Below are 26,704 nucleotides of genomic sequence, written 5' to 3' on the forward strand. Positions count from 1 at the left end.
GAATCAGATGAGGAGGATTGGTTCAGGAGATTGGTTAAACTAGATCACTTGTTACTTTGCGAATTTTATTGTATTGATCACACATGTGAAGTCAGTGTAAACTTATCTAAAGTACCTGTGACAGATTGCATTTTAAAGAAGAAAGTAGATATAGCCCTTGTGGCTAAAGGGATCAATTGAATGTTGACACGGCTTAATGAGAGACAGTGCTTCAGGAAATAGCCTGCATTGTAAATTGTCATTTTGATGTGGAAGGCTCAGCTCTTCGCGTGTCACTGGGGAAGACAGGTGACAGGTGGCATGACTTTGGACCATGGGTGCGAAAGGCACAAAGAACGAAAGGTTGAGTCTTCTGGGACGATGTGCATATATGGTTCAATGCAGTTATGTGGACATATAGGAGGAAACCAAATTGGCTAACTCAGGCAGATAGGACGGTCCAGGTAACCCGCTCTCGCACTAAAAAGCCTAGGAGGGTAGCCTGGCGTTTCCCTAAGATAGAAGTCTCGGACCCAAGATTAAAAACGTCTCCTACTGAGGTGTGGACAAAAGGCAAACATGATGTGGTAATCATACGAGGCTGTGAACCAATAAGAATAACCATGAAGTCTGAGTATCAACCTTGCAGAGCACAATACCCGTTAAAACCCGAGGCCACAGAAGGAATTACTCCAGTCTTTGAGTCCCTCTTAAAGGCAGGAGTGATAATCCCCTGTGAAAACTCACTGGTGAGAACCCCCATTTTACGGGTAAAACGGCAAGCATTCCCTGTGAACCGGAGGAATGGAGGTTTGTTCATGACCTGCATGGTTATAGCTTAAAAATGTGTTGCTGGAAAAGCGCAGCAGGTCAGGCAGCATCAAAGGAACAGGATAATCAATGTTTCGGGCAAAGCCCTCCTTCAGGAATGAGGAGGGAGTGCCAAGCAGGCTAAGATAAAAGATAGGGAGGAGGGACTTGGGGGAGAGGCGCTGGGAATATGACAGGTGGAAGGAGGTTAAGGTGAGGGTGATAGGCCGGAGAGGGGTTGGGGGCGGAGAGGTCGGGAAGAAGATTGCAGGTCAAGAATGCGGTGCTGAGTCTGAGGGTTGAGACTGAGAAAATTTTGGGGAAGGGAAAATGAGAAAGCTGGAGAAATCTGCATTCATCCCTTGTGGTTGGAGGGTTCATCAGCGGAAGATGAGGTGCTCTTCCTCCAGACGTCGTGTTGCCATGGCCTGGCGATGGAGGAGGCCAAGGACCTGCATGTCCTTGGCGGAGTGGGAGGGGGAGTTAAAGTGTTCAGCCACAGGGTGGTTGGGTTGGTTGGTGCGGGTGTCCCAGAGGTGTTCTCTGAAACGTTCTGCAAGTAGTCGGCCTGTCTCCCCAATGTATAAGAGGCCATATCGGGTATAGCAGATGCAGTAAATGATGTGTGTGGAGGTGCAGGTAAATTTCTGACGGGTATGGAAGGATCCCTTGGTGCCTTGGAGGGAAGTGAGGGGGGAGGTGTGGGCGCAAGTTTTGCATTTCTTGCGGTTGCAGGGGAAGGTGCTGGGAGTGGAGGTTGTGTTGGTGTGGGCTGTAGATCTGACGAGGAAGTCGCGGAAGGAGTGGTCTTTCCGGAACACTGATAGGGGTGGGGAGGGAAATATCTCCTTGGTGGTGGGGTCTGTTTGGAGGTGGTGGAAATGATGAAGAATGATACGATGTATCTGGGTTGTTCGGTAGTGGAATTCGTCCTCCTGGGAGCTGATGCGGCAAAGGTGAAGGAATAGGGAATATGGGATTGCGTTTTTACAGGGGGCAAGGTGGGAGGAGGTGTAATCTAGGTAGCTGTGGGAGTCAGTCGGTTTATAGTAAACATCCGTGTTGAGTCGGTCGTCTGAGATAGAAATGGTGAGGTCGAGGAAGGGGAGGGAGGAGTCTGAGACGGTCCAAGTAAATTTAAGGTCAGGGTGGAAGGTGTTAGTAAAGTGGATGAACAGTTCAACCTCCTCGTGGGAGCACGAGGTAGCCCCGTTACAGTCATCGATGTAGCGGAGGAAAAGGTGGGGGGTGGTGCCAGTGTAGCTGCGGAAGATGGACTGTTCCACATATCCAACGAAGAGGCAGGCATAGCTGGGGCCCATGCCGGGGCCCATGGCTACTCCTTTGGTTTGGAGGAAGTGGGAGGATTGGAAAGAGAAGTTGTTCAGAGTGAGGACCAGTTCAATCATTGGAAGGAGGGTGTCAGTGTAAGGGTACTGGTTGATTCGACAGCAAAGGAAGAAGCGGGGGGCTTTGTGGCCTTCGTGATGGGGGATGAAGGTGTATTGGGACTGGATGTCAATGGTGAAAATAAGGCGTTGTGGGCCGGGGATGTGAAAATCATGGAGGAGGTGGAGGGCGTGGGTGGTGTCCCGAACGTAAGTGGGGAGTTCTTGGACTAAGGATGACAGGACCGTGTCAAGGTATGCAGAAATGAGTATGGTGGGGCAGGAGCAGGCTGAGACAATGAGTCGCCTGGGGCAGTCAGGTTTGTGGATTTTGGTCAGGAGGTAGAAACGGGCAGTGCGGGGTTGTGGGACTATGAGGTTGGAGGTGGTGAATGGGATTTCCCCTGAGGTGATGAGGCTATGTATGGTCTGGAAATGATGGTTTGGTGGTGGGAGGTGGGGCCATGGTCAAGGGGCAGTAGGAGGAGGTGCCCACGAGCTGGCGTTTAGCCTCAGCAATATAAAGATCGGTGCGCCAAACTACCACTGCACCTCCCTTGTCTGGCAGTTTGATGGTGAGGTTGGGGTTGGAGCGGAGGGAGTGGAGGGCTGCACGTTGCGAGGGTGAGAGGTTGGAGTGGGTGAGAGGGGTGGGCAGGTTGAGGCGTTCAATGTCACAGCGGCAGTTGGCTATGAAAAGATCGAGGGCAGCTAAGAGGCCAGCACGGGGTGTCCAGGTGGATGGGGTCGTCCGAGGGTGGGCGGAAGTGCTGGTTGAAGAAGTAAATTTGGAGGGGAAGGCAGCAGAAGAAATGCTCGATTTCTCGCCGCATGTTGAATTTGTTATTCCGGGAGCTTAGGGGAATGAAAGTGAGGGCTCTGCTAAGGACTCGTCTTTCATCCTCAGAGAGGGGGAGGTCTGGAGAGATGGTGAATATACGGCATGGCTGGGAGCTAGGACCTGTGGAGCTGGGAGTGGGGCGGGGTTTGGTGTGGGGCGGGGTTAGGCGTGGGGACGGTGTTAGGCATGGAGGCGGAGTTAGGCGTTGGGACAGGGTTCGGCGCAGTGGCGGGGATTGGCGTGGGGGCAGAGACGCATGCGACGTAATCATTGTGCAGGCGAGTGACGTCACTGGGGCGGACGTAGATGCGGCGACGGAAACTCCAGGGGCGGAAGTGGCTGCGGCGAATGCAGAAACGGTGTTGTTCCCGTTGGTTGTGGACCCCACGGAGGCCGCGAATCTGTCAGCGATGATCTTCCTGGCGATCGTGGAGGCAGTTGTCTGGGCGACGATCGCGGAGGCTGCATGGTCGGTGGGGGCGGAAATGACGTCATTGTTGGCGGCGATTGCTGCACCGGCCGCATGGTTAATGGTGCCCGAGCGCTTGGTTGAGTCCAAATTTTGTTGTTCTGAATGTAGTCCGGAGTCCATGATTGGTCAGTCGCTTCTGTAAACAAGTTAAAAAGGTAAAAACAAAGACTGCAGATGCTGGAAACCAGATTCTGGATCAATGGTGCTGGAAGAGCACAGCAGTTCAGGCAGCATCCGAGGAGCTTCAGCAAAATCGACGTTTCGGGCAAAATACCTTCATCAGGAATAAAGGCATAGAGCCTGAATCGTGGAGAGATAAGCTAGAGGAAGGTGGGGGTGGGGAGGGAGGAGCATAGAGTACAATAGGTCAGTGGGGGAGGAGATGAAGGTGATAGATAAGGGAGGAGAGGGTGGAGTGGATAGGTGGAAAATGAGCTGGGCAGGTCGGACAAGTCCGGACAAGACAAGAGGACAGTGTTGAGCTGGAAGTTTGAAACTAGGATGAGGTGGGGGAAGGGGAAATTAGGAAGCTGTTGAAGTCCACATTGATGCCCTGGGGTTGAAGTGTTCCGAGGCAGAAGATGAGGCGTTCTTCCTCCATGCGTCTGGTGGTGAGGGAGAGGCGGTGGAGGAGGCCCAGCACCTTCATATCCTCAGGAGAGTGGGATGGGCAGTTGAAATGTTGGGCCACGGGGCAGTTTGGTTGATTGGTGCGGGTGCCTCGGAGATGTTCCCTAAAGCGCTCTGCTAGGAGGCACCCAGTCTCCCCGATGTAGAGGAGACCGCATCGGGAGCAACGGATACAATAAATGATATTAGTGGATGTGCAGGTAAAATTTTGATGGATATGGAAGGCTCCTTTACGACCTTGGATAGAGGTGAGGAAGGAGGTGTGGACACAGGTTTTACAGTTCCTGCGGTGGCAGGGGAAAGTGCAAGGATGGGAGGGTGTGTCGTAGGGGGGCGTGGATCTGACCAGGTAGTCACGGAGGGAACGGTCTTTGCGGAAGGCGGAAAGGGGTGGGGAGGGAAATATATCCCTGGTGGTGGGGTCTTTTTGGATGTGGCGGAAATGTCAGCAGATGATTTGGTTTATGCGGAGGTTTGTAAGGGTGGAAGGTGAGCACCAGGGTCGTTCTGTCCTGCTTACGGTTGGAGGGGTGGGATCTGAGGGCGGAGGTGCGGGATGTGGACGAGATGCGTTGGAGGGCATCTTTAACCACGTGGGAAGAGAAATTGTGGTCTCTAAAGAAGGAGGCCATCTGGTGTGTTCTATGGTGGAACTGGTCCTCCTGGGAGCAGATACGGCAGAGGCGGAGGAATTGGGAATACCGGATGGCATTTTTGCAAGAGATAGGATGGGAAGATGTGTAATCCAGGTAGCTGAGGGAGTCGGTGGGTTTGTTAAAAATGTCAGTGTCAAGTCGGTCGTCACTAATGGAGATGGAGGGAGGTGTCTGAGATGGTCCAGGTAAATGTAAGGTCAGGGTGGAATGTGTAGGTGAAGTTGATGAACTGCTCAACCTCCTCGCGGGAGCACGAGGTGGCGCCAATGCAGTCATCAATGTAGCGGAGGAAGAGGTGGGGAGTGGTGCCGGTGTAATTACGGAAGATCAACTGTTCTCCGTAGCCATCAAAGAGACAGGCACAGCTGGGGCCCATACGTGTGCCCATGGCTACCCCTTTGGTCTGGAGGAAGTGGGAGGATTCAAAGGACAAATTGTTAAGGGTGAGGACCAGTTCGGCCAAAAGAATGAGAGTGTCGGTGGAAGGATACTCTTGGGGACGTCTGCTGAGGAAGGTGATGTGGCTGTGGTAGCGAGTCTGTTTGAGGACGTGGCTGAAGAGCTTCAGGGTAGAGGAGATGACCCGGGGGGGGGGGGGGTGCAGTGAGAGAGGGAATCGCTGAGATCCTTGTAGAGGGAGGAGGAGAGCTTCTTCAAGGAAGGCATCCTTGCAAGAAGATTCGCAGTAGGTTAAAATCAACTAGGAGAAAGTGAGGACTGCAGATGCTGGAGATCAGAGCTTAAAAAAGTGTTGCTGGAAAAGCGCAGCAGGTCAGGCAGCATCAAAGGAACAGGAGAATCGACGTTTTGGGCATAAGCCCTTCTTCAGGAATATCCAGGGTTATAGTCGGCTATGGTGAATTAACCCGTCTGGTCCCACATTCAGTATCCTTACTTCTATCCGAGGAAATGGCCGCACACATGTCAGCAGCACGTTGGCTCAGATATAATACTGTGCTCTTGGAGATGTCTAACTTTACAATAAAGTGATGTAACGTCCTAAACCCTGCTTGCCTTCTCCCCACAGAGGTCGACAGAGACCCACATGATTATGTCCCAGTAACGAATGAGATTTGCAGCCCTCGACAAGATTTGCAGGATTCACCACTTCAGAAATCAGATATGGAGTTTTTTTTGTGGACGGGTCAGCATTCAGGAGCAAGGAGACAGGCTGGAATTGTTTTGGGTATGTTGTAGTGATTATCTACGAGATTGTCAAAGCGGGATCACTCCCTTCTCATCTGTCAGCGCAAGCAGCAGAGCTGATTGCCTTGACTGAGGCATGTAAATTAGCTGAGGGAAAGACACTGAATATTTACACCAATAGTAGATATTAATTGGAGATTGTACATGATTTCAGAAACCTGTGGAAACACAGGATGCTTCTTTATCTCCACTGGAAAGCCCATCTCACACCGTAGCCTGATTTCTGACCTCCTGGAAGAGGTCGTATTGCCCAAATCAATCGCTGTGTGTAAATGTGAAGCCCACACACAAAAATGATTTTATTTCCAAAGGCAATGCAAAGGCAGAATCAGCAGCAAGAACGGCAGCACAGCATCTGCAAAATGAGCAGATTGACATGTGTAAAACAAAACGTTGTACCCCAACAGCAGACATGCGGGAGTTACAGTCACAGGCCACATCAGAAGAAAATCGTGAGTGGACAAAAGCAGGCTGCAGTGCGAGGGAAGGAGTATGATGTGGCCCCAATTGTAAACCCTCTCTACCACGATCATTATTTCCATTCTATGCCAAACTGACACATTGTAAGGACCGTGTGTCAAAAGTGGGGTGGGGAGGGTGGTGTACGACATTATTTCAGCACACTGGTACACGAAGGGAATTACTTATTATTCCCAGAAATATTGTGGGTGTTATGTAATCTGTGTCACTAATAATGTGGGGAGAGGAATACAGATGAGTCAGGCAGCACACCCCCAACCCCAAAAACCCTTTGAATATTTACAGATGGATTTCATTGAACTTACGCCCAAAGAAGGGAAAACGTATTGCCTGGTAAAAGTTGATATGTTTTCCAAATGGGTGGAAGCGTTTCGTCTAAACAGGATGCCAGTGCAGTAGCTAAAGCTTTGCTTACAGAAATAATTCCTGAAAGGCTTAGTAGTGACAATGGGACACCATTTGCCAATAATGATTTCAACAGATCAGTGATTATTTGGGAATACATATGAGACAACACGATGCCTACACCCAGCGAGCGGTGGGGCAGTGGAAAGAGAAAGTGCTACCCTAAAAAAAAATGACAAAAAGTTGTGAGAACCTAGAGGTGACATGGACAAAGTCTCTTCTGATTGTGATAATGTGTATCAGATCTCGGAGGAGAGGAAGAGCTAACCTTAGCTCATTTGAGATTTTGTTTGGTAGACCGCCCAACACAAGAATTGGCCCAAGATATAAGGTAAGGCAGCTAACAAGCCACTGTGAGGATGAGATGTTACATTACTGTATAAAACTCTATATATTTTTATCACAAATACAGAATCAAGTGAAAGCAGCACTACCCCAACCAGCAGGACGGAAACTGCATGATCTAGAACCTGTAGACTGGATAGTGGTGAAAGAATTCACGAGGAATAACTGGAAGGTGAAGAGGTGGCTTGGACCGTTTCAAGTGCTCCTTGAAATACAGACAACTGTTAAAGTCGCAGAAAGAGCCACGTGGATATATACCAGCCATTGCAAGCGTGTAGCTGGGCTGGAGGAGACATCGGACAGCACTGGAACCAATTAAGTGCAAGTAGTGATTAGAAGCTTCATACGAATATGGGGCTGCCACAGCTCACACTTTTAGCAAGCGCCCTGGTTGGACTATTATAAGGGCACGGGCATTGCGTGGACGCCACACTACCATGACTTTGGCGAGTATGACGTGTGAACATGGGCTGTGTACAGGGCACACCAGAGCAAGTGACGATACCGCCACACAGCTGTGTTTCGGGGAGGTGGTGTGTGAGGAAAGGCCTGGTGTTTCCTAAACATTTTCTGATGTTTAGCTATTCTGGCTCTAGATTTAATGTGTTATTGCTGTAGTAGTCCTTATTGTCAGTTTATGTCAAAAAGGGGGAAAATGGAATGAAAAATTATCCATTTACTGTGAAATTAATGATCCATTTACTGTGAAATTAATGATCCATTTACTGTGAAAGTTGAAGGAGAATGCTTTTCTTCAATTGAATGCTGTACAGAGCTTTGTAAACGATACTTTGATGAAGGTCTGTAGTTAGCTTATCTCTGTTTGAATCATGTAAACATTCGACTTGAACTTGTGATAGTCAAACTCAACGAAAGTTGAAGAATTATTGCATCTAAGACCACGGAATAAGAGAATAATTCCTTGTGCTCTCCCAGTCTCTGTCCTTGAGAGCATGATAAGAAACAGTATAAGACAAGCCTCTGAACAATGCTCAGTACTCCTTGCATTGAGGCATCTGGATTAGTGTAGTGAGTCAATCCTGCAGGATTAAGAATAAACCTCATTTATTTGCTCTTGCTAATAATTGCGTCAAGTCGATTTAATTTCCACGACACAAGTGGTCAATATTGCTTCATGTATGTTTGGATCTGCATTGCATACAGCCAGTGGCTGACAGATTCTCCGCCCTGAAATAGCTCAGCTTTACCATAGGAAAATTCACATGAAGGGCACATTCCACAAACTGGACTCAGTCTACCAAAATTCTGTACGGAATGACTGCCATTTGCACATTTTTTTTGGATTGGAAAATGCAGTGGCCAATTGTACAGACCCAAAGTTTATTAGTTAGTAGTTGAAGCTTTTCATTGTAAAGGACAAACAACAAGAGAAAGTGAGGTCTGCAGATGCTGGAGATCAGAGCTGAGAATGTGTTGCTGTAAAAGCGCAGCAGGTCGGGCAGCATCCAGGGAACATGAGAATCGACGTTTCGGGCATAAGCCCTTCTTCAGGAAGGGCTTATGCCCGAAACGTCGATTCTCCTGTTCCCTGGATGCTGCCTGACCTGCTGCGCTTTTCCAGCAACACATTTTCAAGGACAAACAACAGCAAACCCAAGTACAAATGGTCTTTATCAAACTGATTGCAGCTATAATATCAAAACTAAAGTCCATGTAATGGATCTTAAAAAAAATCAATTGTTACATTAAAATTGTTTAGATACAAGACACATTATTTTTGAAGTAAATAATGGAGATTTCAGAACATTTACAACAAAGCTTTGCGAACAGAAAGTGAAGTTAAAAAGAGAGAGCCATTCAAGCACTGATCCCAGTAACTCAGGATGAGGATGGGGTGCAAAGAGAGGAGTTAATCACACTGTGGTAGCTGTACATTAAACATCTGTTTTTACAGGTCATTTCAACATGATTAAAAAGTTACAGTGTACAAGTCTCATGCATTTCACGAGATTAACCTCGAACAAAAGTCAACGTGAAGCAGCCTATATGATGATCTGTGGCCACATTGAAAATTGAAGCATTTTAGAGCTGTTTAATCCATGACGTCACTTCACTCTTTCAGGTCAAGTCCACATTTAACTTCCAGCTGTACTCCAACCTGGAATAGAGAGTTTGAGTTAGAAAGCAGATGACCCACTTTCATGTACACAGTGAATAGAAATTACTAAAGTGCACAGGCAACCTGCAAATCAGACAGATAGTAATTCCAAGGTTAATCTGTGGAACTCATTGCTGCAGGTGGCTATGGAAACTAAGTCATAGAGTGTATGTAATACAGGGATAGATAGGTTCTTGACTGGTAATGGGACCAGGGGTTACAGGGAGAAGGCAGGAGGATGGGGTTGGGAAACACATCAGCCACAGTTAAATGGTGGAGCAGATCTGATGGGCTGAATACCCTGATTTTGCTCCATGGTCTCTGGAGCTGTGCATTATACTGACAGTAGACATTTACAGTTGTGTAATGGATGGTAGATTACCATTCAAGAAATTTCCAAAAGTTACAGCAATCACTGACTCGGAAACATCACTATTCTTTCACTGTTGCTGGTGAAATACCTAGAGTCCCTCCTTAATAACATGGTATTCCTACACCAAAGGAGCTGCATCAATTCAAGACAGCAGCAGTCCTCCACCAACGTCTCCAGGGTATACAGTGAGCAGTCTGCAAAAAATCCATATCTCTGAATAAATTAAAAATACAGGATTGGCAATGACAATGCAATCAGGAGTCACGTGTGGTAGAAGGAAAAAACTAGACTCAGATCTTATGACAGGAACCAGTATTATTCATACATCTAACAGATCAGTCTGAGACAGGGTAGGGTCCAGGGTGCTTCAGGTTTTACAAAGAATCCCTATAGTGTCCAGAGATTACCTCTTTCATTGCTCTCTCATTACAGACGGGGTGTGGAGGGGGGGGGGGGGTGAGTTAAGTACTGTTTCACCGCTAGGAAGGGTTCAACTTACACTGCAACCAGCAAAATCTGATATGAAGTGGGTTTGGGGGCAGCTTCAATACATTTCCTGGGGGAGGTTTTACAATCTAACCCAGGATGTACCTGTCTGAGGTTAGGTAGGAATGCAGTATTGTGGCCATCAGATACCCTTAACCTTATTAAATGGCAAAGTAGGTTGAAGGGGTTAATAGTCTAGTTCCGCTCATTACAGCATTCACAGCGAGAATTACACAGGAATGCTGCTACTGGTCAGAACTGGAACCTTGTTTGAAAGTATTCCTCCTTTCACCACATCCAAAATAGCTGTTATACTTACATGGACTGTGATAGCTGGAGTCCAGGATAGCTGCAAGAGAAAGAAAATGAGGTTAGTTTGTCTCCAGTGAGGATGGCTATGGTTTCAAGTCTCATTTGAGGGATTAAACGTAACAGGGTTATACGCTATTGCGATATTCCAGACTGCTGCACTGTTAGAGCTGCTGCTTTTTGGCTGACATAGTAAATTCAGGTCCCCTCTGCCTTAGAAGTGAAAGATTCATTTGGCAAAATTAAAAGCTGAAGTTTTGATCGTTGTTTACCCTTCAAACGATGACAGATTACTTTTTCTTTTAAATTTGGAAGTCAATTATGTAGCCATATGCACACATCAGATGATACAGCAGATTACCTTGGTGTACTGAAGTTGTTTTGAACCCTATCCATGTGTAGACTGTCATAATGACTAATACAGCATGCAGTTTGTTCAGCAAACGGCCAAACGGCTGCACTAAACCCGGTGGCAATTATAAATGACAGACAGCTAAAGGAAGCATCTGACTGCCTTCAGTCATATCTCAGCACACAGGCAGCTTTAGAGTGACAGTCAGGGCTGATGTTGAGTTTGGCACCTCAGGAGGTGACAGATCTTTAGATACAGCAATGCTCTACCCAGTCCAAGTGAAGGAAAGAAAAGGAACCCTAACCAATGCCACCTCAGGTAACCAGCAATATTTAGTCTTGTATGAAGCTCAACTTAAAAGAACTGATACAGACAACAAACAAAATTAACATCATTTACAAAATACCTCGCAAGAACTGTAACAAACACTACATTGGAGAAACAGGCAGAAAACTAGACACCAGGGTAAATAAACATCAACTAGCCACAAAAAGACATGATCCCCGACTGGGACAACACATCCATTGAAGGACAGGCCAAACAGATATCCTCGAGAATTCCTCGAAGCATGGCATTCCAACTACAACTCTATAAACACACACATTGACGTGGGCCTCATTTATCACCCTCAAAAAGAACAGGAAGTGGCACGACCAATACAGGAAATGGTTTACCACATGAAATTAAATCACCCATCCAAGCAAATCGAAACAATTGGAAAGCGGGACATAAAACCAGCTCTTCACCAGAGGCTTACTGATGTTACCTAGCATGTTGACAAAACGGCTGAAAACAAACACTTCAGCTCAGCGAGCAAAGATACATGCAGACAACCAGATTAAGGTGAAACAGCTCTCAGCCAGGATTCTAGACAGGCACAACATCAACATAGCTGCTCAGTGAAGCAGAGTGAGGTGCCTCATCCCAGATGTTGTGCAGGAGACGCTATTAGATTGACAAGTTCAAGGACCAGCCTCAGTCAACACATCAGATTTTACCATTCAATTTGAATGGGCTCAAACGGAATACTTCCTAAAGAGAACAGTGATTACCTCAGCTCTTTATACTATCTTCACAGTAAAAAGAGTTCTGGGATTTATTTATTAAAGAATGTAAAACAGTATATCCCAATCTAAAAGACTTCCTCGAAATTAGTCTAATATATCATTACAACTGCATGACTGTAGCACTTTTCGTATAAATTCTGTAGCATATGAAGAAGGATCATTTCGAAAGCCAGTGCTTTGCAAATAAACCTGTCGGACAATAACCAGGTGTTGTGAGATTTTTAAACTTTGTCCAGCCCAGTCCAACATCAGCACCTCCAAGTCATGGTAATCAGCATGCAACAATGCCTATAGTGCAATGAGGTCAAATGTGAAACGAGAGTTCCCCACTATGAATTGAAATTTGAATGCCAGACAGTAAAACTGTGTATTCCTATCATGGCGTTGGCACAGCCAGCTCCATTCTCTATTTTCGTAGTCCTTTTCTATTTGGAGGATTGTCCTATTTTCGTTTCTCTTCCCGCCCCCCCCCCCCCCCCCCAAACCCTAGAGGCTCACCTTTATTATTCTTCAGCCTCATTATCACTCCAGCCAGCAAGATGATCAGCCAAATCCCAAAGAACAGGGCTCCGACAACAATCTTTGGATGTGCCGATTCAGGAATACTCCAGACTTCTGTTCAAGTCAAAACAGATGGTGTCATAAACTTCATATTGACAATAACATTAGGGAGCTACCTTCTGGTTTAGGTCCGATGTTCAGAGGAAATAGAAACATGACTTAGGAGGACAGAAGGCAATTTGGCCTTTCAAGCCTGGCTTACCAGTTACTAATATCCGGACCGATCAGATTGCAGCTGAACTGCACTTTCCCTACCCTGCTCCCACAATGTCAATACCCTGGTTGATCAAAAATGTAACTTACGTAAATTCAATAACAGCTTCCACTACTTTGTGAATGGAATTCCACAAGCTACCCACAAAAGAACATGAATGGGTTAAGATCCAACTTGTGCAAACATTCTTCACTGGAGAGAAAAAAAGGAAGGAAGAATAGGAAGTGCAGACTGTACTGGACTTCCAGCAGCACTTTTTTTATACCACTGTAGTGGTATAGAATAATCTGTACAATGTTACACTGAATTCAAGGTAAGATTCCATGGGCTTGAGCAGCAACTGATTAAGGGTAATTGTGTCCATTAAGATCGGACAGAATATAATTGGTTGCCTTTCCGACCAAAGCAATGTTTTACAGGTGGGCGAAAAGTGGCTTGCAAGTTGCCAACATTGAATCAAGATGCTGCTAATTTTCAATACAGCTCCATACACAAATATGCAGAAAATAGTTTTTGTCAACGAAACTGAGCTCATTTTGTGTTGTCAGGATTAGTTGGCTCCATACTTCATTACAGCCATGGTCCAGACATGAAAGTAGCATCCGAAAAGGGAGAGGAGTGTGGTTAACATTTTCATTAAAACAACATTTGATCAAAAATAGTATCAAGGGGACTGTAGTAAAATTGAAGTCAGTGAGCATCAATGGGGAAGCTTTGATTGCAGTCATTTCTAGCTCAAAGGAAGCTTGTTCTATTGGAGGTCAATCATTTCCATCAGAGCAGGAGCTCCTCAGGTCAGTGTCCTCAATCCAAGCATCTTCAGCTGCTTCACATGAACAGCACACCTTGGAGAAATGGCACAAAAATGTGCCTAGATGATCAAGAGAACACTTAGGGATTCATATTGAAACCTATTGGAGAAGTTAAGTTGATACAGAAAAGGAATAACAAACAGCTTATAATGGAAGAGAAACGGCAGCAATTAAGAAAAGTTTCCCTGGAACTCAATGTGGGTAAAGTGGTGACTTAGAATTCAGTTGTCATTTATATTTATTAATGATGGGTTAACCTGTTAATTCTGTTACTCTCCCCCACAGATCAGAGCACTTCAACATTGTATAATCTTCATAATATTGCTTCAGAATTTTAAAAAAAGTGTCTCTTACACCAGTCCACATTCTTGCGTCCATTCAGGCTGCTGTGTTGCACACGACAGGTGAATTTATCCCTCGGACACTGGCTGGTACTGGAGGAGATCCTCCACCTGATAGTTCCAGTAAACATCTGATAACAGGACAGTGTTGATGACACCACCAGGAATTGGTGCTCTATTTTTCAGCCATGCGACTTTGATCTCGGGAGGGTAAAATCTAGTGACATGACGTGAGAGCAGAGCTGACTGTGCAGAATGCTGAGATGCTTTAGGTCAGAGAGTGACTGTCGGTTCAACTGGAACAGAAAGAAAGTTCATAACAAAAGCACAGGATAAGTTCAAACGTTTTCGGTTTGTGTCTGACTCTACCATCCTCATTTGTAATTCCTGAATAACCCCAATTGGATCTGTTATATCCTGTTGGATGCCTATGTTAGGCCTAGCCTTCATTCAGGTGACCAAAATTAACATATGCTTTGGAAATTGTGAAATTGCAACAGAAACACAATACTTAAAAACAACTCCAAATATCCCCGATTGATCCACAGTAAGATTTAGTCTCATTCTAAATGGCTCGAACTCTCCAGAAACCCTAGTGTAACCTGCTAGTCAGACTAGGTGACAGCTCAAACAGTGCGAAGTGACAATGTTGGATATTAACTGCAGTAACTTCTAAATTACGCTGAGCAAGGTCCAAACAAACAGCATAATGTACAGCATCAGCACGGAATACCTATTTTTCAGTGTCAGGCATCACTATTTAGAAATGAGTAAGGTCAGATTTAACTTAAAATTTTAAGCTATTTCATTAATCAACCTGTTTGGACACTTTATAAGAAACCTTGGCGGTGGGGCTTAAATCTGGGCCTCAATGCAGTCGGGACACTAAAACGAGCAGAGCATGAATATTTATCTTACAGTGACCACAATGTGATCAAAGTGCAATATTGTATTTAAACGAGAAAAATATGAAACTCTCAAGGTCTTAGTTTTAGGCCAGGGTATCTGCGGTGAAATGAGATTAAGTGTGCTCACTGTAATTGGCTAAAAGCAGTAAATGTGTAAAATATAGACAGTGGGAAATGTTGATGTTATTGAACCCGTTTATAAACCCAAAGCAGGGAAGAGACATCTATTTGTATAAAAATCACAGACACAAAAGTAGAAAATAAAATAAACACAAAGTAACAGAAGGTCTCTTGAGGCACAGTGGTAGTGTCCCTACATTTAAGTCCCACCTGTTCCTGAGGGGTGTCATTGCAGCACTGAATAGGTTGATTAGAAAACATAATAGCATCCGGTGAATGGATGTGATAAGTAGCACATGATAAAACAGAGGAGCCACAAAACAACTCCTGCACTCAAAGGACTGAGCAATGAAGACAAGCGTGTCAAACACCTTTACATAAACCCTGTATACATGTGAGGCAAACTTCAAAGACTTATGTACCGGCACCCCAGGTCCCTCTACGATAGAGCTATCTACAGCCCTACAATTTATTGTATAATCCCTACTCCTGTATGTTGTATCAAAATGCAAATACCTCAACTTATCCAGACTGAACCCCATCTGCCATTTTTCAGCCCAACTGATTAAGATCCCTCTGTACTCTTAGATAATTTTCTTAGTCTACTGTCATCAATTTTGGTGTCTGTAAATTTACTAACCATGCCTTCTAATTTCCCAAATCCATTTTATAAGTGACAAACAAGACTACCCAGACAGACCCTTTTGGAGCACTGCTGATCACAGGCGTCCAGTTTGAAAAACAACCCTCCGCCATTACCGTCTCCTGCCATCAAGCTAATTTTGTATCCCATTGGCAAGCTCTTTCTGATTCCCATGTGACCTAACTTCAGTAATTGAGTCTTTGACAAGTTTCCACATGGTAGACTAATGTCCTCGTCAAGCATGTTTAGCAAAAATGCTGTCAGAACACGTAAACACAATGCATGTGGTTGAGGCAGGCTTCAATGGAGGCATACAAGGGGGACTGGGGTGATTATTTGGATAGAAATGGTATAGGGATATGGAGTAAAGGCGGGAGATTTGTAATAGGTCGTGATGATTGAAGAGCTTGTACAGTCATAATGGGCCAAGTGGCCCTGTGCATCATAATCTTTTGAGGTTGCAGAGGGCTGATCGTGCAAAAGATCCCTATAACAGGAACAGTGTGGGCTGAGGATCTCTAACTCAGTCTGAGTCAGGGACCATGTTTTCAGTGCGATGCAGTGTTGCCCAGTCCAGGGGATGGTGTTGAAACACAACCTTGGAAAAGCTATCCTCTCAGACACACACTGGGGTAAGGGGCACTGCTGGAATCTCACTGTGCCCCGGGGAGGCAGTGGCAGTGCTTAGATCTTCCTGTGCTCCCACATCTACCCAGGGGGAGGAGGGGCTGTGCAGTCATCTCCCTTTGCCACACCGCCCCATCCCCAGAGCCGCTCTCACCTTTCCAGGTCAGCACCTCACTCTCCAGGATACCAATGGGAGACGGACATATAGCGAGAACTTCTTGGTATATGGCTTCCCCTCTCTCTTTCCTGAATCTCTCCGCATAACACTTCATCTAGTCCTTCACTGCAATGAACCTCTTCTGGCTAAAGTCGAAATACATGATCAGCTGTTGGTGGTGGATGAACTGGTCGAAGTAGGTCCAGTTCCCAGACCTGTTAAACTCACAGCCGGCAGCTACACTCAAGGCGCGAGTCTCTGATAGGCACAAGGACATAGATGGAGTTCGTGTGGGTCCAAACCTGCTGGTCATTTGTATTAAATATCAGTACCATCCACAGTAATCACAATGTTAGGTATGAAAACAAGCTGGAGGGGAAGACAGCAGCACATTTTCATAACCCCCTGAATGCCCACTGGGGTGAGATACTTTGGGAAATTAATATAATCTTATAAATATCAACTTAAGACAACAAATTTAGACACAATTGCATCTTCCTGGCAGACCAAACAGGAACCCAGGCCTTCTTGTTACAGATAAGGACATGACCACTCGGTGCAAGACACACACACACCCCACACCCCAAGAGGCAGGGATACTACCACTGCAATACAAGAGCCCCACGATTTGAGATTGTTTATGGTCAACCATCACAGTCCATGGACACATCTGCAGGAGTTCCATAGCCTAGAAATTTTCAAATTCACCTGTTCACATATTTTATTACTACCTCGAGAGCAGATGGGTATTAACCCCACACCTCCTGGCTCAGATGGGGACATTACCACTCTGTCATATCAGCCCTCCTAATTTGGTTTCAACTTAAATATTTTGAACAAAAACAGTAGTGGGTGACACAGTGGTTAGCCCTGCTGCCTCACAGCGCCAGAGACTGGGTTCAATCCCCACCTCAGGCAACTGTCTGCGTGGAGTTTTCATTTTCTCCACGTTTCCTTTGGTTGCTCCCGTTTCCTCTGACAGTCAAACATGTGCAGTTTAGATGAATTAGCCAAGATAAATTGCCTGAAGTGTTAGGTGAAGGAGAGTGGGTTGCTCTTCGGAGGGTCGGTGCGGACGTGTTTGGCCGAACGGCCTATTTCCACACTAATAGGACGAAGCAATCATTCCATGAAAACTCGGGGAACTAAGTCACATGCACATCAGATTAATGTCGAAACTTTGATTCATTATTGCCATCAAACCTCTGTGTATGTCTCATATTAACAGAAGGAGTACATTTCACTCAATATCAACATTATAAAAAAATTGCAGTACATATCATAAAGCTTCACTTTCCTTAGATGGGGACATACATCAAACGGTTGAATATTGAAGAAGCATAAACATTCCATTAAACACTTTAGATGTTTCAGACTTGGTTCAAAAACTCAAAAACACTGCTCAACATTTGTTGATGCCAGGCAAAAGTGAGGACTGCAGATGCCGGAAACCAAACTTTAGATCAGCGTGGTGCTGGAAAAGCACAGCAAGTCAGGCAGCATCCGAGGAGCAGGAAAATCGACGTTTCGGGCAAAAGCCCTTCATCAGGAATAGTGTTGATGCTAGTTGTTTGTAATGCTTCTGCATTCTTATTAATAACAACACATCTTTTGTTTATTTACTTGTCTGATTACTATATATTCAGTCAGCTGTACAGCACAGAAACAAACCGTTCGATCCAACTGGTCAATGTTGACCAGATATCCTAACCTAATCTACTTCCATTTGCCAGCACTCGGCCCACATCCCTCTAAACCCTTCCTACTCATATATCCATCCGGATGCCTTTTAAATGCAGTAATTGTACTAGCCTCCACCACTTACTTTGGCAGGTCATTCTATACACGCACCACCCACTCCGTGAAACATTTGCCCCTTAGGTTTCTTTTATATCTTTCCCGTCTCACCCTAAACCTACACCTCAAATTTTGGACTTCCCCACCCTAGGGAAAAAGACTTGTCTATTTATGCTATCCATGCCCCTCAAATTTATAAACCACGAGAACACTTAGCTTCCGATGCTCCAGGGAAAACAGCCCCAGTATATTTACCCTCTCCCGAGAGCTCAAACTCTGGCAACATCCTTGTAAATCATTTTGGAAACTTTCAAGTTTCACAACATCCTTCGGATAGGCAGGAGACCAGAACTTCAAGAGACGTTTCAATTAAGCATAATCAAGAACGAACCCACGCTGGTTCCTCTACTTTTTGTCATTTATATAAATGATTTAGATGCGAGCATAAAACGTATGGTAGTAAGTTTGCAGATGACACCAAAATTGGAGGTGTGGTGGACAGCGAAGAAGGTTACCTCAGATTACAACAGGATCTGATCAGATGGGTCAATGCGCTGAAAAGTGGCAGATGGAGTTTAATTCAGATAAATGCGAAGTGCTGCATTTTGGGTAAGCAAATCTGAACAGGACTTCTACACTTAATGGTAAGGTCCTAGAGACTGTTGCTTAACAAAGAAACCTTGGCGTGCAGGTTCATAGCTCCTTGACAGTGGAATCGCAGGTAGATAGGATAGTGAAGAAGGTGTTTGGTATGCATTCCTTTATTGGTCAGAGTGTTGAGTACAGGGGTTGGGAGGTCATGTTTCGGCTGTACAGGTCATTGGTTGGGCCACTGTTGGAATATTGCGTGCAATTCTGGTCTCCTTCCTAACGGAATGATGTTGGGAAACTTGAAAGGGTTTGGAAAGGATCTACAAGGGTGTTGCCAGGGTTGGAGGATTTGAGCTATAAGGAGAGGCTGAACAGGCTGGGGTTGTTTTCCCTGTAGCGGCAGAGGCTGAGGGATGACCTTATGGAGGTTTACAAAATCATGAGGGGCAAGGATAGGATAAATAGACAATGTATTTTCCCTGGGGTCGGGGAGTCCAGAACTAGAGGCCATAGGTTTAGGGAGCGAGGGGAAAGATATAAAAGAGACCTAAGGGGAAAGGTTTTCACGCAGTGTATGCAAAAAGCTGCCGGAGGAGATGGTGGACGCTGGTAGAATTGCAACATTTGGATGGGGAGATGAATCGTAAGTGTTTGGAGGGATATGGGCCGGGTGCTGGCAGGTGGGACGAGATTGAGTTGGGATATCTGGTCGGCATGGGCAGGTTGGACCGATGGGTCTGTTTCTATGCTGTTCATCTCTACGACTCTGACTCTATTCAGTACTGATTTGGAGATGCTTGTGTTGGTCTGGTGTATGCAAAGTAAAAAATCACACAACACCAGGTTATAATCCAACAGGTTTAATTGCAAGCACTAGTTTTCTAAGCGGCGCTCCTTCATCAGGTGGTTGTGTGATCTTTTAGCTCTATTCAGTACTGCAGACCTACAGCAATGGTGCACTTTAAAAACTATGTACTTATCTGTTCCTGTGCTGGTTCCTCCAAAGTTAATTGTGAATTTCACTGCTTGTTTTTTTTTCCGAGATGCACTCTGCTGTCCAGAGATTCATGAACTCAAACAGCAAAGGCACTAATTGTGCGGATTCACTGTCAGTTAGCAGGTTTATTTCTGTCTGTCTGTCTCGCTTCTGACTAAGTGCTTGCTTTCTTTGTCTGCCTTTCATCATTTTAGAGTGCCGTTGTTTAAACTTTTCTCTCCAAACTCCAAAACAATGGAACAGCATATGAAACAGTAATGAAATAGTTGCTCCTGTAATTCAAGGAAATGACCTCCAACACCTAAAAACCTCAAAAAGGACCACCTCTTTACAGACATAGTTTTTCCTGTTCTCCACCTTGGATTACCCAGAATATCAATATGCTCTCATCAGAACAATATTAAGCTATTCAATCCTTTAAGTTTGCTGTTCTATTCAATAATATCATGGCTGGTCTTGTGTGGTCTCACCTCTCCTTCCCTTAACCCATGACTTCTTAGATTTTTTGATAAGCTTGAGTGAGATTGCCTTGAATAAGTTTAATGATCAAGCCTCCACTAGCTGCTGGGATTAAAATTCCACATTCTGATGGCCCTCAATATATGTTGTCTTAAAAAGGAGACTTACCCCTAGAACTATTTACTGAGCTTCCCCCAATAAAAGAAACCAATCCCTCCCCCCACCCCCGACATTCCCTAGTATCCGGTCCCTTCTTGTGTGTTCCAATAAGGTCACTTAATTTATCTCAACATCAACCTATATGGAGTTAACTGTTCAGCCTTCCCTTGCAAGCTAAGCCCTTGACCCCAGGAATCAATCAACTAAACCTTTTCTGAACAGCTTCTGAATCAGTTAAGTCCCTGCCCCCAAAAGAGAACAAAATTCTATTCTACTCCAAATGTGGTCTCATCAAAACCCTGAAAAACTTCCATAGAAGTTAATTACTATTCTCCTTGCAGTAAGCAATAACATTCTTTTTGCCTTCTGAATCGCTATTTCCAGTTCAATTTTCATTTATGTTCGAACACACTCAGATTGCTCTCTACATTCAGGTTTTGCTATATCTCTCCCCATTTAAATTATCTATTATTCAATCCAAAATCGGAATGTTCACATTTATCCACATAATCCTCCACCTATCAAATTTTAACCATTCACTTAACTCCTTTGCATACTCACCTCTTAACTTGGTCTCATTAAATTTCACTATCGTACATTCAGTCCACTCATCCAGCTTAAATCGTAGATAATTGAGATTAACATCTCATCCCATCCCTGTGGCATTGTACAGAGGCAGCTTGCCGTTTAGAGTTAGAGTCGTAGAGGTACAACACGGAAACAGACCCTTCAGCCTAACTTGTCAATGCTGACCAGATATCCGAGCCTAATCTCGTCCCATTTGCCAGCACTTGCCCTGTATCCCATTAAATCTATTCATATACCCATCTAGATGCCTTTTAAATGCTGTAATTGTACCAGCCTCCACCACTTCGCCTGGTAGCTCATTCCATATACACACCTTCTGCGCGAAAAAGTTGTCCCTTAGGTCCAGTTTTTATATTTTCCCTCTCATTTTAAAGCCCTGCCCTCTCGTTCTGATCTCCACACCCCAAGGGAAAGATCTATTTATCATATCCATGTCCCTTAAAATTTTTGAAACCTCTAAGGTCACCCCTCAGCCTCCGACACTCCAGGGAAAATAGCCCCAGCCTAGTCAGCCTCTCCCTACAGCCCAAATTCTCTAACGCTGGCAACATTCTTTCAAATCTTCTCTGAACTCTTACAAGTTTCACAGCATGTTTCCAATAGGAAGGAGATGAGAATTACTCCCAATCTGCTTCTGGTTATCTCATTAATTGTTTATCTATGCAAATGTGTTATTTACAAATTTATCTTGTCCAGCAAGCTTTAATATGTTTGGAAATTCAAGCACACCACAGATACTAATTCTGATTACCATGCGTAATACTGCACCACAACTATAGGACTACTAACAATTTTTCTTTTGTAAAACTATATTGTGGTGAGATCAGGAAAAAAAACAATTTAAGGAACTCTAACCTCAGTTAGGTAACCTTTCATCAGATGGCAAATGTTAGGCTAACTATATAATAGCTTCCTGTCCTCTGACTCACTCAAAATGCAATAACTTATTCAGCCCTACTGGGCAAACTGTCATTAAAGTTGTTTCCCATCACATATTCCCTTTATCTTTGTGCCTTGCACATCTTCCTGTCTATACTTTTATCACTGCTTGAAACATTTTACATTTTTAGAAAAGTAATTAACCTGCAACAGTAACCATTGCATTCAGCAGATGCGTTCACATCAGCTGTGCTTTTTCAGCACATTTTAATCATTTTTAAATTCCTATTTCCAGCACTTTAGTAAGCTAACAGTTTTCTTTAAGATTCAAATGGAACACAATTTCTACTGAGAACAGAAAACTCCTCTGTCTTACAAAATAACCTTCGATAACACCAGGCTGCGTGAGTACTTTAACCTGGTGAATCAGCTCATCTCATTGGCTGGAATGAGTGAACACCTTTCAAACTCAGTGTACCAAGTACTGAATGTCCAAAACTGAATTGAGGGAGATAAGACCAATGTTTAAAAAAGCTTTATCATTTCATGTTTACATGCAAACGGCCACCTTTCTCATCAGCGCAATGAACACTTCGATAATTGAAGCCAATGACTGCTATATAGAGTCATGGAGATATACAGTATGGAAATAGACCCTTCAGTTCAACTTATCCATGCCGACCAAATATCCAGACCTACTCTCGTCCCATTTGCCAGCACTTGGCCCATATCCCTCTAAACCCTTCCTATCCGTACATCCATCCACATGCCTTTTAATGCTGCAACAGTACCAGCGTCTTCGACTTCTTCTGGCAGCTCATTCCACACACTCAGCACCCTCTGCGTGAAAATGTTGCCCCTTGAGTCCCTTGTATATCTTTCGCTTTTCTCCCTAATCAATACCCTCTCGTTCTTGAACCCCCACCCCAGGGATGAGCCTGGTCTATTCACCCTATCTATTCCCCTCATGATGGTATAAACCTCTACAGTGGAACCTCGATTTTCTGAATATCCCAATTATCTGAATATTTACTTCTTCGAATGAGATCACGAGGTCGCGTTAGAAACATAACCTCAAAGAGCTGTTTCAACCCTGATTGCGTCTTTTGTTTACATGTACAATTATTAAAAACGAACTCGGCTCACTGAAATGCTGCTGAGAGCAGTTCTGGACAGTCCAGGCAACGCCTCAAAAGGACTGACCTCTCTTCCCCCAACAATTTCCCTAGGATTCTACACAAGGGTGTACTCCAAACCCCCATTCCCAGATAATCGCACTAACATTGCCCTCTACAAGGCAAAGGTGGAAGCTGTCAAAAAGTTGCAGTAAAAAGTTGTATGCATGTGTGTGCTATTTGGAGACTCAGCTCGCAAAGTCAACAGCAAAAGAATACTTTGATTCAGGATGGTCAGCATGGTTTTGTGAAGGGTAGGTCGTGTCTCGAAAACTTTATTGAGTTCTTTGAGAAGGTGACCAAACAGGTAGATGAGAGTAAACTGGTTGATGTGGTGTATATGGATTTCAGCAAGGCGTTCGATAAGGTTCCCCACAGTAGGCGATTGTACAAAATGTCGCAGAATGGCATTGTGGGAGATACAGCAGCTTGGATCAGTAATTGGCTTCCTGAAAGAAGACAGAGGGTGCTAAATGTTGATGGGAACTGTTCATCCTGGAGTCCAGTTCTCAGTGGTGTACCGCAAGGTTCGGTGTTGGGTCCACTGTTGTCATTTTTATAAACCACCTGGATGAGGGCATAGAAGGGTGGGTTAGTAAATTTGCAGACGGCACTAAGGTTGTTGGAGTTGTGGATAATGACGAAAGATGTCGTAGGTTACAGAGAGACATAGATAAGCTGTAGAGCTGGGCTGAGGGGTGGCAAATGGAATTAAATGCGGGCAAGTGTGAGGTGATTCACGTTGGTCGGAGTAACCGGAATGCAAAGTATTGGACTAATGGTAAGATTCTTGGTAGTGTAGATGACCAGCGAGATCTCGGTGTCCAGGTACACAGATCCTTGAAAGTTGCCACCCAGGTTGACGGGGTTGGTCAGAAGGCATACCGCGTTTTAGCTTATATTAATAGAGGGATCGTGTTCTGGAACCATGCTACAGCTGTACAAAACACTGCTGCGGCCACAACTGGTCACCGCATTACAAGAAGGATGTGGAAGTTTGGAAAGGGTGCAGAGGAGATTCACTAGGATGTTGCCTGGTATGCAGGGAAGGTCTTACGAGAAAAGGCTGAGGGACTTGAGGCTGTTTTCGTTAGAGAGAAGAAGGTTGACTTAATAGAGACATATAAGCTAATCAGAGGGTTAGCTAGGGTGGACAGGGAGACCCTTTTTCCAAGTATAGTAACGGTGAGCACGAGGGGGCATAGCTTTAAATTGAGGGATGCTAGATATAGAACAGATGTCAGAGGTAGTTTATTTACTCAGAGAGTAGTAAGGTTATGGAATGGTTTGCCTGTAACAGTAGTAGATTCACGAACTTTAAGTACATTTAAGTCGTCATTTGACAATCATATGGACGGACATGGAATAATGTCGGTTAGATGGGCGTCAGATTGGTATGACTGGTCGGTGCAACACTGAGGAGCGAAGGGCCTGTGCTGCGCTGTGATGTTCTATGTTCAGTCTTACTGTTTCTGTACAGTCCAGCTGCCCTGGGGGTGGGTGGGCGTGGAGATGGGGGCAAACCAACCGGGGGCGGCAGGGGCACAGACAGGTGTTGGACGTGGGGGTGGGAAATCAGGCACGGGCAGACGGGCTTGGTGGTGCAGGCAGGGTTGGGGGCCAAGGCTACCTCCTTTCCTGAATGGGGAGCAGACTTCACAGAAAACCTCAAGCCCCAGAGGAAATCAATTAACCGAATAATCAATAACCTGAATGAAACAGTGCCCCCGCACCACCACCCCTCACCAATTCATTCGGATAATCGAGTTTCCTCTGTGTAAGGTCACCCCTCAACCTCCAATGCTCCGGGAAAACAACTCAGCCTCTTCCTGTAGCGCAAATCTTTTCTGAACCCTTTCAGGTTTCACAACATATTTCCAATACCAAAGAGACCAGAATTGCACGCAATATTCAATACAGGATGGGTTTAAAATGGAAACTTGACAATGCGTCAGGACATGAGGGAGCAAACCATTCCTTACATTTCACCTAAAGTGTGAACCATAGAGATAGAAACGCAAAGTATCGCAGAAAGCGTTGCTAATGACTTTCTATGTAAACATTATAGTTTTCCAATTGAGGATACTGTTGACAGAGTCAAGGGGAGATGACCAGAAAGTGAGCACAGGAATACGGATCCATACTGTGTCTGAGAAAGGGTTCGAGAGAGCAGATCACTACAAGCTCCTCTGGCGGTGATGTCCCAGGACCTGACCCCACATGGAGGTAACTGCAGACCCCCTTGGTTATAGCCGGTAGTCACTCGATCCCCACTAACCCCGGAGCTGCTATCCCTCTGACTCGGGCAGAGCAGAGTTTGCTCCTCTCCGGGGATCTTTCACCAGCTCCGCTGTCTCTCCCTCCATTGAGGAGGATAAATGTCCCGATGAGGAGGGGGATCCGGCTCCAGAGGGAGGGGCTTTCAGACTTTATTTTTAATTTCAATAATGTCCTTTATTCATAAAATATTTTGATGATCTGTACAATTGATCATGCCATACATACATAAACATTCCATTTCTTTGCGTACAGAGATCAGAGTTTATCATTTGCATATACAGGTCTTACGTTTACCAATCATATATCCATACATTTAGCTGAGGCATCAGCGCAGCCCACTTACTGCGTGGACCCCCTGTTCTTAGGCAGGCAAAAGTTACATGGTGGTCTTTCCCCACCACGCCTTGGCAGCAGCTGCCCCAAGCTTCAGCGCGTTCCTCAACATGTAGTACTGGACCTTGGAATGTGCCAGTCTGCAACGCTCAGTCGGGTCAGATCCTTCAGCTGGAAGATCAACAGGTTTCGGATAGACCAAAGAGCGTTTTTGACCCAGCTGATGATCCTCCAGGCGCAGTTGATGTTCGTCTCGGTGTGTGTCTTGGGGAATGGACTGTAGAACACGGAGTCCCGCATAACAGAGCTGCTCGCGACGGACCTCGACGAGCACCACTGCATTCGTCTCCAGATTTCCTTTGTGTAGGCACATTCCAAAAGGACGTGTGTGACAGTCTCGGCCCCTCCGCAGCCGCTTCGAGGGCAGTGTGTGGTGCGGCTGACAGTCTGGGCGTGCATAAAGGATCACACCACGAGAGGGAGCGGCGATCAGACACTCTAAACAGATCCATTCCCGGGAGAGACAGAGACTGAAACCCAAACTACCCGGAAAGATCGTTAAATAAACATCCTAGCCAATTAGAACTAGGGATAGGCAGTGGGACAGGACTTCAACAATCACTGACCAATTAGAATTAAGGATGAAATATCCAATCAATGCTGGAGGCAGAAGGACAGGATCCAATCAGAAATGTTCAATAATCGGGGGGGGGGGGGAGGTAGTTAAGCCAATCAGAGTCGCTATACGTGCAAAGAGTGGCCAATCAAGAAGAGAAACACCACGGGAGGAGACCAATCAGCCCGGGAAGTATTGGTCTGCATCTGTTCCCTGGTGAAAATAGACCAAACAGTGAGGAGTATTACGGCTACCTATCCAGTGGACCAAACAGAATTGGGAAGGGCGTTCGGTTATTGACTCGACCATTCATAGACAGACAGGGCCGATCATCATCCATTGTCAGGCGAAAGTTAGCAGTTTGTTTTGAGAGTCCTGAAGTACCTTGTAACTGTTGACAGGTCAATCAGAATACATTATCTTCACCACATGGGGACTGCAAACTTCAGTACACCAAGGGATTTTGGATGATTCAGATATAAAGTAAGTGCAAAGAGGCCGGTATTCCATCATCCCTTTGTTTACAAGT

General features: G+C 45.2%; 1 pseudogene; it reads right to left on the reverse strand.

Moving 5' to 3' along the window:
- Window positions 1-10,351: 10,351 nt before the first annotated feature.
- On the reverse strand, window positions 10,352-26,071 carry LOC122546497 (SLA class II histocompatibility antigen, DQ haplotype D beta chain-like; annotated as a pseudogene).
- Between the last annotated feature and the right edge of the window lie 633 nt (window positions 26,072-26,704).

This window comes from Chiloscyllium plagiosum, unplaced genomic scaffold (assembly GCF_037043375.1).
Source record: "Chiloscyllium plagiosum isolate Xiang-an unplaced genomic scaffold, Cpla_swu_hap1 HiC_scaffold_35, whole genome shotgun sequence".
NCBI lineage: Eukaryota > Metazoa > Chordata > Chondrichthyes > Orectolobiformes > Hemiscylliidae > Chiloscyllium > Chiloscyllium plagiosum.